General features: G+C 33.3%; 1 protein-coding gene across 4 annotated transcripts in view; it reads left to right on the top strand.

The window, feature by feature from the left end:
* The first annotated feature begins 3,713 nt into the window (after positions 1 to 3,713).
* LOC106180990 (uncharacterized) overlaps positions 3,714 to 16,540 on the top strand; it is a 120,754-nt gene continuing 107,927 nt past the window's right edge. For 2 of the 4 annotated variants that reach the window (XM_013565213.2, XM_013565212.2), the window contains exon 1: positions 3,714 to 3,836. The gene's annotated coding sequence lies outside the window, so the exon portion shown is untranslated. The remainder of the gene's footprint in view (positions 3,837 to 16,540) is intronic. The other 2 variants (XM_013565217.2, XM_086994700.1) reach the window with 2 other exon arrangements.

The raw sequence follows: 16,540 nt of genomic DNA, 5'->3' as shown, positions 1-16,540 counted from the left end.
AGGAAATGTGCTAGTTGTGATGTGGATGTGTTGTTTAGTATTACCTGGCCCATGTACGGAACACAATTTTGCAACTATGATTTTTTTTCCCGTGGAATATTCTAATTATAGAACAAAGACCCTCACCAAATTAATAAAGGGAAACTTACATTTTCGGACCTGATTCAAAATTGCGCAAGTCAATCTCAGCTGCCTTAGGGGCAAGTGAGACTTCACATTTTGTCTTCACGTTTTGTCTTCACATCTTGACTGTCTTCGTTCAAAATGTGCCCCAAAAATATGGCACGGGTGCTGAGCTACTGAACATCCGATTTTATTGACATTTAGCGTGCTCTCGATGTAGCTAAGAAAAAATCAGAAAAAAATGAAAAACGCGTTTTTTATTCTCGATTTTTAGGCACAAGTTTTGGTCTACATGATGAATTGTGCTGCGTCCCAGGAGCAGATCTAGGTTAATTTGAAGGGGAGAGGGGAGTCCATGGATGTGAAGCCCCCCCCCGCCCCCCCCCTACACACACACACACACACACACACACACACACACTTGAGGCTCGGGGCCTGCCGAAGGGTCTCGAAAATTATTTGGTACTTAAGAGGGCGAACGGTGCCATTTGGTACGGTTTAGAACTATGATTCAGCTAGTCAAAATCATAATTTCAAGAGGGGACCAGAAATCGAAAGGGGGATGGTCAAGACCCCTGACCGCCCCCCCTCTAAATCCGCCACTGCGTCCTACTTTTAGGTGGCTACGTACGTCGTACTGGTAATAAAACCGAACAGCAATGCTCTTACCAAATGTGGGTAAAATGGTGGGATATTGTCGTTTCCTAAAAGAAAAAAATGTCTTAGGGAATGCAAGTAAGGTATAAACCGTGTATTTTTATTATTGTTTTTGTTTTTATTATTATTTTTTTTTTTGGGGGGGGGGTGGATGGGTATGTAGTGTTCCTTTTTTTTTTTGGGGGGGGGGGGAGATTTGCTTTTTTAATAACAAAAAGCGAAATTTGATGACCTGTATCTGTACCGCATGTATTCATAACAGAGATGATTGGAAACCAAAATACTGATGGAAATGGTTTCTCGAAAACATTGGCAATTTCTACCTTTTTTAAGAAGACGCAAATAATTCATTTGAATACTGCAGAATTAACTTGGGACAGACGAGTTGGGACTGAAGCGCGCGCGCGTGTGTCTGAGTGTGTGAGCACAAGTGCACGCTTGTGTTAAACCGGTCCTATTTCTTACCCATATCATCAAAACCGTTACCAAGTTATGACCAGTCGTCATTTTAGTGTAATTCATTCTGTGAAATCGAATCAAAATTGTAGATGCTCTCAGGCCTACGCCATCATTTGAGTCATAGCATGTCTTTCGGAGCCATCCAATGCTGGGCATGTTAATGTCACCGTACAAAAAATTGTTGAAGTATTCTGTTGAGACAAATTGTAAGTGCTAAATTGTCAGCCCCTCTTCTTTTTTTTTTCCTTTGACATTTTCTTTTTTAAATGCCATACTATAGCAAGTTTTTAAAAATATTTTTTGTAAATTCCTTTGGTTCGCAAAATTTATCAAAATATTGTGTGACTTAAAAGTGATCTAAGGCAGATTTTTTTCCGGGACTCAAATCAGGTTACATGGAAGATTCTCACAATTAAGTCAGTGAAAAAAGTAAATGGGAAAGGTAGGCAATGAGAAAAAATAGCAAGGGAAATTTTTTTTTGGTTAAGAAAAATTAAAGGAATAAAGAAACAAGAAAAAAGAAAGAAAGAAGGAGCAATACAACAATTTCAAGCCAAAAACGATAACCGATCCGGGAACCAGCGTGACGTCATAATTGAAAAATTCTAGGAAAAGCACATCTGCGCCTGAAAAAGCAATCAATACTTTCTCTTCTTTCGTAATTGTCTCCGTGGCACGCGCGTTTCTATGTAAACTTACGCAACATCTGTTAACCGAGTCAGCGTGACGTAATTCTTACGATTTTTTTGTGAGAAACGCTGTGTCCTATCGATCGTCTGCTAAATATGCGTAAATGCCTATTAGGCAAATTGTACAGAGTTACCAGCGGTCGTCAAGGGCAAATGCAGCGTGAATGCAAAAAGGCGACTCCGGGGAGGATATGTGACCCTTGTTCACCCTCCGTTTATTTTTTAACCCCCGGTCATTGGAAAAACGTCGCCCTTCTCCCCATCGTTCCATGTGACGTATACCCTTGCTCCGAAATGCGCGTTAATACAAAATCTTTCTAAAAATTATTCGTAGCGAGTGTGCGTTGATTTTTTCTGGAAACTGTAGGCCCTATCCACCCCCTCTTGTGGTATCCTGGGGCAAAAGAAGTGAATTGTTAAGTGCATTCTTCTCTGATTACCCTGCGTTTCACTGAAACTGGATAGCTTGATCAAATTTGATAAAATAAAGTGAAGTGAAATTAGATAATATTTAAGAGCAACAAAATAAAGTGAAAGCAGATGAAATTAGGTGAATAAAAAATAAATAGAAAGACTTTTTGGGTAGACCTAGGTCTATTACTTTTGTGCAAATGTATTTAAGGAGCTACAAAAAAATTTTGAGTGCAAAAATTAAAAAAAAAAGACAGACGAACAAAGAGCTAAAAATATAAAGATTAGGCCTACTTTAAGAGAAGGGGAGGCTTTATTACTGATTTGGTTTTACTGTTGCTAATTCGTTTCCACATCCAAATCATATTTAGGATGTTAAATTCGTCTAAGAGGAGAATAGGAGGCAACTTCTTAATCATAACAACAAAAAGGTGCGTTTTTATGAAAACCCCCAGAACCCCCTGTCTACACGTCCGCTGTCGTGATGTCTAAACTGTAACACATAACTGCTTTCTGCTTTCGTAAGAACTTGTTTTTCTGCTGTTGGTGCCATCACGCCGTGCTATCGATTGCCATGCCTGTATTGACACTTAAACTTCAATAGCAATCTAAATACCGATGTTTGCTCTGTTACCGCGTTATGTAACTTTTACAGATAGCAACTAAAGTAATTCCTTTTTTCGCGATGCTGGACAAGTACTCAGGGGAGGAGAGTTGGGGGGGGGGTGCTGAGAACGTGATGTAATGATTGGGAAAACACAAAACGGGTCTAATACATTTCTGGTTGCTAAACAACGATATTCTCACACTGCTTCTCTCTCTCTCTCTTTTTCTCGTGAACACATGCTCTCGCACACACTTAAAATTAATTTACACTTCCTCGCGCACGCACGAGTTTAGAATCACTGTGTTAGGGCCTACTTTTAAGTTAACAAACGAGCTAGTTACTTAAGCCGAAAATAAAAATGCATATGAATATAAATAAATAAATAAATAAATAAATAAATAAATGGTAATTGGCGAATTTAGCACCGCGCTGCGCTTCTTTCAGAATCACTTAACATCGGCCCTCACTCATATTTCATTACTTCTTTATGCGAGGCAATATGCCGATGTAGATAAGCTGGCGGCGTGGCATGTTTGCGGTTACGTAACTCCTATGAGAATAAATAGCCCACCTGTCGATTACGTTCTTCAAAAGATAAGAAAAATCTCCAAAAATTTGACCACTAGAATATGAAATTGAAACAAATACTGGCTATGATTTTTTAAAAATAATTGGCACACGTTTTTGATCTGTAAAGGATAATTTTCGTGAGGCTTGAAGATATTGCTCTCTTTGTCACCCAAATTAAAATTACGTGAGCACGTGAGAAAAACGCGTGGGATATCCGGTGTCCGTGTGCGCATGCGACTGACCCATTTATGAATGAAATTTCCCATCATCCAAGCACCTAATTGAATTTCAGCAAGGAGGAAGATCGAAAAGAAAGCAAGGTTTGTGTCCGTTTTCTACTTCAAATACTCACCAGCTTTTCTTTTGCAGATATTATATGTTACGTCAGTACCTTTTCTCACTAACTGTAGAATTTGGGCATTATTCTTGGGCGAATTTTGGAGTATGCAGAGAAAATACACCGGCGCTGTCGGCATTTTTTGTGGCCAGTTTGTTTACGGGGAGGGCGAAGGGCAAGCGACCTTTGCTCTTTTACGTTGATTGCTTCATGGTGGTATTTTTTAAATTACCTTCCCAGTTTATTAGGTAACAAAATTAGCCCGAGAAGAATCGATAATAAAGTGGTATATGTTTTAAAACCCAAAAAAGATAGATCTTCAGTCCCTCTATCTTTTTATGTTGCATCGGGATATTGCCTGAGCGGCAATGTCCGAGTAATTTGATGAGCCGGTCGGCTTGCGCTGCGCCGAACACGTAACCGTTAGAATTCCTGTAATTCTTGAAGACGATCGATATTGAGTTGTATACTAATAAGCGAAAAGCTTTATATGAGAAATGAAAATATCTTATTAGCTAATGTGAAATGAAAGTGTGTTTAGAAATGGCCTGATCGAGTCGCTTTGGTAGATTTTGCATGCAGTAAGCATTCCTATATTCAACAGTAAAAAGAGAATGAGAAAAAATAGTTGATGAATATATATTTTTACATTAGGGATCTATCATGTAAGAGAGAAAAAATGGTGGATTTTCATGCACATTTTTGGGATCCAAATTAATTTTATCATTTTTTAAAGAGCATTTTTTAAGCCAATCAATGCAGTATATTTTCCTTTTCCCTTTTGTTGCAAATAAAGGTGAATCATGCACTTTGACTTATTTCACTTTTTTATAGAAAAGTATATATCAGAAAATTATTTTATTATAAATAGAAAATTAAAAAGTAAAAAAAAATGTACAGGCAATGGAGGTATACGCCTATAATTATATACACCTCATTAAAATTTTATTTAAACTTTACAGAAGAATGTGACTTAAATTTCACTTTGTAATTCAGTGAACAGAAAAAAATCTGATTTACAAAATTATTATAAATACAAAATTTGAGAAATATTGATTGACTTCAAAGATGTGCATTTTATATTTGTTTTTAGCTTGTTTTATTTCGTGAATTGTCTTTAATTATAACTTAGCAGAATTGCTTTGAAATTCACATTTTATATTATACTATTTTACCAATGTCTATATATTGTTTTAAAAACTAAAACAGTTTGGTCATGAGTTTTTTATCCTCGTATAAAGAAGAAATAGTTGCACAGAAAATTGAAATAAAAATGACATGATATTATTTTAAATAAGAGACACATATAACCACAAATGTTGCATTATTTAATTTGATTAATTATTTTTTTTTCATTATTTTTTTACAAATTACTGATATCATTTCTTATAGTTAAATTTAATCAGAAGAATTAAGACTACTTTTTGGAATTGAAAAAAGTGGTAAGGAAATGTCATTCATCCAAAATGTTGCAAAATAAATTTCCAACAAAATTTTTACAATACATTCTTTTCTTTTTTAACTTTCTAAAAGTGAACATGTGAAACGTGTGGAGATTCCCTGTAACACATGTAAAACATTTCTACAAGTTTCTTATAAGAATCAAATTAAGTCAGCATGTCAAAGAATAAAGCCAAAGAATAGCTGCACCCTCTTTAAATTCCTTGTCTTAAAATTTGGCTTATTTTAATGCGCCCCCAGTTCTAAAAAGTCTGCCAAATGACGTAGTAATGTATGACACATAACTGCTGCACGAATAATAGCATAAATATTCAAATCAGGGCTGGCGAAAAAACCAATGAGGGTTATATTTAGGTGAGAAAGAAAGCAGAAAATATAAGTACAGATATCATTATCAGGAAGTATGAGAAGATTCTTTTACATATTCCTTTCAGTTATGCTATATGAAACTGAAAGGTGACGTTTGGTTGGGTTTAGTTGCAAAGATAAGACTTCTTATGTAACTTAAATGCTATCATATTTTTTTTACAAATATTTAAATCACTATATTTTAGAACTACCTTTCGTATCCTTCACTCATTACCACACAGAGGGTAAACTTTTTCTTTTTTCTCAAAAATGGGAATACAAAAACAGTGTGTGAGTTAAACATCCACGGTGAACTCTGTCAACATTTGCCTTTGAGATTTTAGATATCCATAGATATGTTGTTTTTTTTCCTTCATGCACCAAAATTTGGACAACATAATCCAGACATCGTCAAGCTAGGGGACTTGGGGAGGTGACTCTTTCTTTATTTTAAATCTGTTTTTTTTTTTATCAGCTCAGTTTTGATTTTGGTCAAGAATGCTCAGCACTGACTAGTGGTCAAATTCTTTGGTCATCTTCTCAATGCCAGTTGATTGTAGGCTACTGCCATTACTATCAGACACCAAGGGCTCTAGTTTAAAAAGTAATGATAACAGAATACATATTAATTTTAAAACGGCTATTTTCAGTCTGTTTTGACTCCGAATAAAGCGTATTTGAATGAAATATTCTGTGCAGGTTTTTTTATAAAAAAAATAAAATTATACATATGAAAAAATAAGGGGTTATATCTTAGCCCAATACGAACTTTATTTCAATCAACTATTATCCATCTGTCTTTATTTGAAAAAACCCAAATTTCTGGTTTCAAAGTTACAAAGTTAAAACCAACTTTCATTCTTTTTAAAGAAAGGTTTTCCTTTTTTGAAACTTTACCCTACAGTTGCTAATTACTAAGCTGCAGAGAAAAAAATTCTCTGGTCTTAGTTTGAACTTTAAAAGGATTTCATTTACTTGGATTTAATAATTCTTAAAGGTAAAGGAAAGGAAAAGTCGATGATCAGCCAACTAATATATTTTCTGAGGGTAGGACACCAGCGTGGCTGTACACTTAGTATTCTGTTACTAAGCCTAAAAACATTCACTTATAAGTATATATCCACTCACATTTTGGGAGTGGTCAGTTGTCCAGTGCAGGACAAAGAACTAGCCATTCATCTTAGTCCATATCCTGACCTCACCAGGTAACCATGAGAACTATGCTGGGTCAAGTTATCCTTAGGGTTCAACTATACATTGCCAGGGGCCCTGGGGCCGTATTCTCGAAAGGTTGTAACTTACAAATTCTTGTAACTTTTCACGTAAGTCCGATCGTTCACGTAAGTTGGTATTCTCGAAGGTTTGTAAGTTACAAACTCTTGTAAATATGCACGTAAATTTACAACTGCTTCCGAGCTGTTGTAAGTCGCTACAAAAAGTTGTACGCATGCGCACTTGGTGAAAAGTCGGGAAGAAAGTGTTGTCTGCGGGAATTTTATGCTCGTGTTTATTGTCGGATATTTTTGACAGCAAGTAAAATTATTTAACCTTGGATGTTTTATTATCAGCGAGAAAGGTTAGCCTTTCGGATATTTCAGGTTAGTTGCCTAAAGTTAACGATTTAGATGAGAAAAATACGTTTCTATCGATCGCGCGATGGCAACATGGCAGTTTGGCAGGGTGTCCGAATTTTTAAACTAAAATGAAAACTGATACTTTTTAAAAAATGTGAGAGAATTACTAGTGTTGTGAGAAAGCCAAGTTAATGAGCTTTTTGGCGATATAAAACACTTTAGTTGTTAGTCAAGATTAATCAATCGAACGACGGTTGAATTTCAGTTTCTGAAGCTTCCGACTTTTTTAGGATGCAGATACATGTTTAGTCAGTGAATAAATCAAAATTATACCAAAACACCAAGTTTAATAGATGTGGTTTTGTTCGGAAGAAAATTGGCTTTCGACTGATGTATAATGTTTGCTGTAATTATATTGTTTACAAATATCCTGTGGTAATTTGTCGTGGAGGTGTATCTGAAAATCGCCATTTTTATTGTCGATTCTTTGACTTGGATTCTTATGCCTCTATTCCATACATGTGGCAGAGAAAATATATGTCTTCTATATAACTAAAAAGTCCGTTTCAAATGCTTTAAAATGATATGCTGTACAACATGTATCAAAAAGTATCGAGAGCCTGCCAAATGATTTGAAACAAGTAGAAAAAAATGTTGCAAATGTTGACCCCCTTTCGGCGACGTGGTGACCTCGATCAGCTGATGACTGCATTTAAAAATATGCATAAGTTTCATTAACTTTATCTTGTAGGTTTTTTAAAAATAATAATGGATTGGGAGCATTCAGTGATGATTATGTCTTATCATCTACTTTCGAATGATTTTAGATATTTAAACAGTATTTTAACTAATTTAAAAGGCTCGGTTTATCCATTTAAATAAAGGATATCCAGTTCAAATAATGAGGTAATCATCACTGATGGAAAAAACAAATGACTTAAACTGTTTTAAATACCAAAAAAAAGACCTACTAGTAATGTGTGAGTTAGTAAAAGATTGTAAATATTGGCATTTTGGATAGTATTCCACTTATGGCTTTCCTTACATAACATTGTACTTATTACAAAGTTACAGAGTAAGTTCTAATTTAGAGTAAACTGACACTTGCTTAGGTTGCATTTGATCATAACAATTATAGCTGTTTTCTTGCTACTGTTTCATTTTGAAATTGATTCATACTGCAAAATATAATTCCTGCAGAGTCCCATCTACTTGCTGCAGTGTTAAGATAAGGGAAAATAAAACCAGTATTTACCATAATTTTAATTAAAATAAAAAAAACTTCTTGCCAAAGAAATAAGTATATTTCATTATTTAAGTTCCTCATAGAATACAAATGTTTAGTCTTGTTACAATAATAATGAATATAAAATGATTATTTATTTCATCATAAATAATAACAGTAATAATAACTGAAAGTTTAAATGCATATCATTTTTTTTTTTCTGTATTTTCTCCTTTATGATGCACTCAAACATACATTCATCCACAAACAAGATTTTGTCTCTTTCCATCATATACTGCTCATAAGGAATTATTTTGGGTTTTGTTTTGGATAAAGAAGTATTTTGTATTTCTTATCACAATTGTTATGGCTGAAACTAAAATTGCATGCACTGTACAGTGAATTTCCTTCTATTTTCAGGAAACTGGTTTGTTTAATTTGAGTAAACAAATAGAAACATCTTATAATTCACAATGAAATATATTTTAACCGTGGCTTGTACTTTTTAGTCACAAAACAGATTTTCTTTTCTTTTTTTTTTCTTAAGTCAGTTTTAGGGATAATCATTGCCTTTCACTTTTTAATTTAAATTTTTGTGAGTTATCATGGATGTTTGTGTAACTTTCTATGATTTAAGTGTGCAATGTCAAGGTTCATACATGAACACTAATAACAAATTCAAGGATTTAATAAGAATTTTGAGACTAATTCAATTGCTTTTCAATGACTCTTTTAATGCAAATGAGGGCAATGTAAAGTCACTCATAAGTTTCTATAACAAAGAAAAGAGGAAGTAATATATCATTTAAATTAAATTTTATACACACTGGTGATGAAACATTAAAAAAATAGAAATTAAATAATGTCCAAAAAGGAATATCTCCCCTTCCTGTGAATAACTACCTTTATGCATCCAGGTTAAAAACTAAATTCAAGCACTTTTCAAGGTTCAAAATGATTGAATACACCTAAAATGAAATAATTTTGGGTGTACCCAGCAACAGATTCATATTTCATGAATGTATACTGTGTCACCCACACACATTTTATACACACACACTACATGAATCTTTGTCAAGTTTTTGTAAGTCTCAGCTGCAGTGAAATAAAACAAGAACATGGGCACTTGTAAAGAATTTACATCTCATATGACAACTATTGGTGAAAAAATCCAGAAGGAAAGAATATTAGTAGATAATAGTAGTAAGAATATTAGTAGATTAGTAGATATGATATGAAACAAAAAATACCTGAAATTATTGAAAATGTGACTGAGAAATCATTGACCAAATTTATTATTATTATTATTATTATTATTATTATTATTATGTTTTTACTTATTTACAAAATCCTTTATTTTCATTTTTTTACTGCTTATACTGGCCAACCTGTAGGTACATGTTCATTTGTACCAGTACAATGTGCATTTCATACTGACATGAAAAAAAAATACTCACTCTTTATGGTAACAACAAAGGTGTACTGGAAAAATATTTTCACTTTTATACCAACACCCATTAATTAATCACAATTATCAATTTTATTTTAAAATAACATGTTCATATTAAATTGAATGTAATTTTTGAAAAGTTGGGCCAACTTATTTGTGTGAATTAATTTGTGTTATTATTTGTGGCTTAACATGAAAATATCATTTACTAACTCTTCATCATAAAAAAATCACAGCAAACGTGAATAGAAAAACAAATGTACTCACTCATATTTAATAACAAAGTTTATATATTAAAATAAAAATTACACTTTTATGTCTAACTGAATGGCATGCATATATAGAGAGGAATTGTGTGAACTTGTTTGTATGGCTTTGGTATCCTAAGACAGCATGGAATCCAAGCAAGTATCAAATTTGAACAATGTGGTGAGTGTTTATTATAAGCTACTTACTGTAGGATATATTCACACACGTTTTCATTGTAAATTTAATGAAATAAAGCGCGTTTTGCTAGCGGTAAACGTGGGGAATCCCAGCTGGGGGAATCCCTCAAGAGGAGCCAAGTCCGATTTCTGAGCTCGCATGTCGGAGGAAGCACATTCAAAATGAGTGGGTTTTCCGACGAAAACTTGTAAGAAAATGTTGGAAAACGTCTTTCTGAATACTTTTTAATATATTTCAAGATAGTTTTATGTCTAGATAAGCGTTTTATCGACGCAAAGCACGGCAGTGAAATCCGTCAATGTGGGTTATTCATGGACCGAACGTCACTTCCGGAAAGTTACGTGAAAAGTTACAAGAGTTTGTAAGTCCGAGACTTACAAGAGTTTTGAGAATACCGTGTAAGTCTAAGATACAAATTCACGTAAATAGTTACAAATTGTTGTAAGTTACAAAGTTTTGAGAATACGGCCCCTGGGGTTCAACTATTCATTGCCAGGGGCCCTGGGGCCGTATTCTCAAAACTTTGTAACTTACAACAATTTGTAACTATTTACGTGAATTTGTAACTTTGACTTACACGGTATTCTCAAAACTCTTGTAAGTCTCGGACTTACAAACTCTTGTAACTTTTCACGTAACTTTCCGGAAGTGACGTTTGGTCCATGAATAACCCGCATCGACGTATTTTACTGCCGTGTTTTGCGGCGATAAAACGCTTATCTATACATAAAACTATCTTGAAATGTATTGAGAATTATTCAGAAAGACGTTTTTTTATATTTTCTTACAAGTTTTCGTCGGAAAATCCACTCGTTTTGAATGTGCTTCCTCCGACATGCGAGCTCAGAAATCGGACTTGGCTCCTCTTGTGGGATTCCCCAGCTGGGATTCCCCAAGTTTACCGTTAGCAAAATGCGCTTTATTTCATTAAATTTACAATGAAAACGTGTGTGAATTTTTCCTACAGTAAGTAGCTTATAATAAACACTCACCACATTGTTCAAATTTGATACTTGCTTGGATTTCATGCTGTCTTAGGATACCAAAGCCATACAAATAAGTTCACACAATTCCTCTCTATATCTATGCCATTCAGTTAGATATAAAAATGTAATTTTTATTTTAATATATAGACGTTGTTATTAAATATGAGTGAGTATATTTGATTTCTACTCACGTTTGCTCTGATTTTTTTAAGATGAAAAATTAATAAATGATATTTTCATGTTAAGCCACAAATAATAACAAAAATTAATTCACACAAATAAGTTGGCCCAATATTTCAAAAATGACATTCAATTTAATATGAACATTTTATTTTTAAATAAAATTGATAATTGTGATTAATTAATGGGTGTTAGTATAAAAGTGAAAATATTTTTTCAGTACACCTTTGTTGTTACCATAAAGAGTGAGTATTTTTTAATGTCAGTATGAAATGCACATTGTACTGGTACAAATGAACATGTACCTACAGGTTGGCTAGTATAAGCAGTAAAAAAATGATAATAAAGGATTTTGTTAATAAATAAAAAAACATAATAATAATAATAATAATAATAATAATACATTAGGTTAATGATTACTCAGTCACATTTTCAATAATTTCAGGTATTTTTTGTTTCATATCATATCTACTAATTTACACTCACTGAATACTAAAAACATTTTTTCCTTCTGGATTTTTTCACCAACAGTTGTCATATGAGATGTAAATTCTTTACAAGTGCCCATGTTCTTGTTTTATTTCACTGCAGCTGAGACTTACAAAAACTTGACAAAGATTCATGTAGTGTGTGTGTATAAAATGTGTGTGGGTGACACAGTATACATTCATGAAATATGAATCTGTTGCTGGGTACACCCAATATTATTTCATTTTAGGTGTATTCAATCATTTTGAACCTTGAAAAGTGCTTGAATTTAGTTTTTAACCTGGATGCATAAAGGCAGTAATTCACAGGAAGGGGAGACATTCCTTTTTGGACATTATTTAATTTCTATTTTTTAATGTTTCATCACCACTGTGTATAAAATTTAATTTAAATGATATATTACTTCCTCTTTTCTTTGTTATAGAAACTTATGAGTGACTTTACATTGCCCTCATTTGCATTAAAAGAGTCATTGAAAAGCAATTGAATTAGTCTCAAAATTCTTATTAAATCCTTGAATTTGTTATTAGTGTTCATGTATGAACCTTGACATTGCACACTTTAATCATAGAAAGTTACACAAACATCCATGATAACTCACAAAAAATTTAAATAAAAAGTGAAAGGCAATGATTATCCCTAAAACTGACTTAAGAAAAAAAAAAAAAAAGAAAAGAAAATCTGTTTTGTGACTAAAAAGTACAAGCCACGGTTAAAATATATTTCATTGCGAATTATAAGATGTTTCTATTTGTTTACTCAAATTAAACAAACCAGTTTCCTGAAAATAGAAGGAAATTCACTGTACAGTGCATGCAATTTTAGTTTCAGCCATAACAATTGTGATAAGAAATACAAAATACTTCTTTATCCAAAACAAAACCCAAAATAATTCCTTATGAGCAATATATGATGGAAAGAGACATAATCTTGTTTGTGGGTGAATGTATGTGTGAGTGCATCATAAAGGAGAAAATACAGAAAAAAATGATATGCATTTAAACTTTCAGTTATTATTACTGTTATTATTTATGATGAAATAAAAAATCATTTTATATTAATTATTATTGTAACAAGACTAAACATTTGTATTCTATGAGGAACTTAAATAATGAAATATACTTATTTCTTTGGCAAGGTTATTTTTTTTTTATTTTAATTAAAATTATGGTATATACTGGTTTTATTTTCCCTTATCTTAACACTGCAGCAAGTAGATGGGACTATGCAGGGATTATATTTTGCAGTATGAATCAATTTCAAAATGAAACAGTAGCAAGAACACAGCTATAATTGTTATGATCAAAGTGCAACCTAAGCAAGTGTCAGTTTACTCTAAATTAGAACTTACTCTGTAACTTTGTAATAAGTACAATGTTATGTAAGGAAAGCCATAAGTGGAATACTATCAAAAATGCCAATATTTACAATCTTTTACTAACTCACACATTACTAGTAAGTCTTTTTTGGTATTTAAAACAGTTTAAGTCATTTGTTTTTTTCCATCAGTGATGATTACCTCATTATTTGAACTGGATATCCTTTATTTAAATGGATAAACCAAGCCTTTTAAATTAGTTAAAATACTGTTTAATATCTAAAATCATTCGAAAGTAGATGATAAGACATTATAATCATCACTGAATGCTCCCAATTACTTATTATTTAAAAAAAACCTACAAAATAATGTTAATGAAACTTATGCATATTTTTAAATGCAGTCATCAGCTGATCGAGGTCACCACGTCGCCGAAAGGGGGTCAACATTTGCAACATTTTTTTCTATATGTTTCAAATCATTTGGCAGGCTCTCGATACTTTTTGATACATGTTGTACAGCATATCATTTTAAAGCATTTGAAACGGACTTTTTAGTGATATAGAAGACATATATTTTCTCTGCCACATGTATGGAATAGAGGCATAAGTAACCAAGTCAAAGAATCGACAATAAAAATGGCGATTTTCAGATACACCTTCACGACAAATTACCACAGGATATTTGTAAACAATATAATTACAGCAAACATTATACATCAGTTGAAAGCCAATTTTCTTCCGAACAAAACCACATCTATTAAACTTGGTGTTTTGGTATAATTTTGATTTAAACACTGACTAAATATGTATCTTCATCCTAAAAAAGTCGGAAGATTCAAAATCTGAAATTCAGCCGCGGATCAATTTATTAATTTTGAGTAACAACTTAAGTGCTTTATATCGCCAAAAAGCTTATTAACTTGGCTTTCTCACAACACTTGTAGTTATTTCACGTGCTTTAAAAAATGTTAGTTTTCGTTTTAATTTAAAAATTCGGACACCCTGCCAAACTTCCAATGTTGCCATTACGCGATCGACAGAAACGTATTATTCTCAACTAAATCATTGATTTTAGGCAACTAACCTGAAAAATCCGAAAGGTTAACCTTTCTCGCCTATAATAATAGATCCATGGTTTAATAATTTTACTTGCTGTCAAAAATATCCAACAATAAACACGAGCATAAAATTTCAGCAGACAACACTCTCTCCCCGACTTTTCACCAAATGCGCATGCGTACAACTTTTTGTAGCGACTTACAACAGGTCGGAGGCAGTTGTAAATTTACGTGCATATTTACAAGAGTTTGTAACTTACAAACCTTCGAGAATACCAACTTACGTGAACGATCGGACTTACGTGAAAAGTTACAAGAATTTGTAAGTTACAACCTTTCGAGAATACGGCCCCTGGGATTCTAGTATATATTACCAGGGGCCCAGGGTTGGCTTAACATTGTCAGAGAATCTTGGTTTTAACTATACATTGCCAGGGGCCTCAAATTCAACTATTCGTTGCTTGGGACTTACTGCTAGGTGTGCATATTTGTTTGGAGACCTGAACATTTTTTGCAACATGTATTCTATACTGTGAATATATATATGCTTTATTCATACTTTCTGCACCAGACTGAGCTGGTGAAAATGTACATAGATAAGGTAATAGCAGCAATAATAATGATAATAGTAATAGTAAAATACATAGATAAATAGCATCAAAATTACATATATAGAAATGTACCAATGTTTTCTACCAAGTGAACTAAATCTTCGTATTTATAGTAATTATTGATAGACATAATATATATGTTAAAGAAAGGGGTGGATGGGATTGCAGAGATTACTGCTTGCGGGCATCAGGATTAAGGTTTTGAGTGTGTGCATACGCATGTGTGTGTGTGTGTGTGTGAGAGAGAGAGAGAGAGAGAGAGAGAGAGAGATTTAATATTCTCTGTTAGGGACATTGCTCTACCATGACTGTGCTCCTTAGGCAAATTTATAACCAACATGTATAATAGGTAACCAGCACATACCTTCAGCGGTCTGCATCAGTTATGTCCGTTAAGGGGCCTGGTAAAAACACTTGGGCCCAGAGAGGGGATACCCTAAGTTGAAGGGATCAGATTTCCCAGGGCCACTGTTAATCAAGGAGAAGCCTGATCAATAGTAACAAACTGCCCTGGGTTCAATATTCACAGTGCCTGGAGGCTGTGTTTACAAATTTATTAACTCCATGAGATTTATTGTGGTGCTTTTACTATCGCATTTTTTTTCTCTCTAAAAGCTTGCTAAATGGCTACAAGGCATCATATCATATCTAATGATAAATTATAAAGTAGAACTCCTGTCCTTTGTAGTCATTTTTCATGGGCCTGTGAACAAACACTTTCTCAATACCCCTCTCCCCCCCCTTCCCCCCCATCCTTACTTTAAGACTTGAGCTTTTCTGGAGTAAAAAGCATCCTTTAGCAAAAAAAAAAAAAAAAAAAAAAAAAAAAAAAAATGTACAGCTTATTTGTCTTCTTTTTGTTCATTTATTTCATTTTCTGATGGAGGAGGGGGATTGCTTAATTTTCGTCAGTCAAGAAGTTCTGATGGGCATGGGAAATACTAATTTACTAACACCAGAGGAAATGTAAATGTTTTTCATCATTTGGCATCTTACCAAAGTAGTTGTTTCATTTATCTCACCATTAGTAAGTGAAGATTTGTTACTTTTAAATGAACCACTAAGATTTCCATGAGTTTTTAGGCTAGTGAGTTTTATTCTTTTTCATATTAGTAATATTGGTAGAATCAGTTTGATCTATCGATTAAAATTGGTGAAAAAAAAAGGTAAAAAAAACAGATTTTCTTCAGCCAATATTTATACTTTATCTTTAACATTTGATTGAGGGTTAAATCTTGAAGAAACGAGACATTTATTCAAAGTGGCTATTGATGGCAAGGGGGAAGAGAGGAGGGGGAGAAAAAAAGAAAGCAAAGAGGGGAAGTGAAGAAAGAAGAGAGATTCTAAAAAGAAGAGAATATAAAAAGTAACACGAATATTTTTGTAACATACATGAGATTCCATAGTGGTTACCACCCGTGCTAACTGGCCTCTGCTTAAATTCGTGCCTGGCAGCTTTTTACTGATGTTCAGCAGCTCATATTCTCTGCAGACCAACGCCAAAATCAATACCAATTGGGCAATTACTGCTTTTTTGT

Source organism: Lingula anatina, chromosome 8 (genome assembly GCF_051362555.1).
Source record: "Lingula anatina isolate TDL-2025a chromosome 8, LinAna3.0, whole genome shotgun sequence".
Taxonomy (NCBI): domain Eukaryota; kingdom Metazoa; phylum Brachiopoda; class Lingulata; order Lingulida; family Lingulidae; genus Lingula; species Lingula anatina.
The sequence above is the reverse complement of the archived record's forward strand: the minus strand, read 5'-3'. Positions and strand labels throughout refer to the sequence as shown.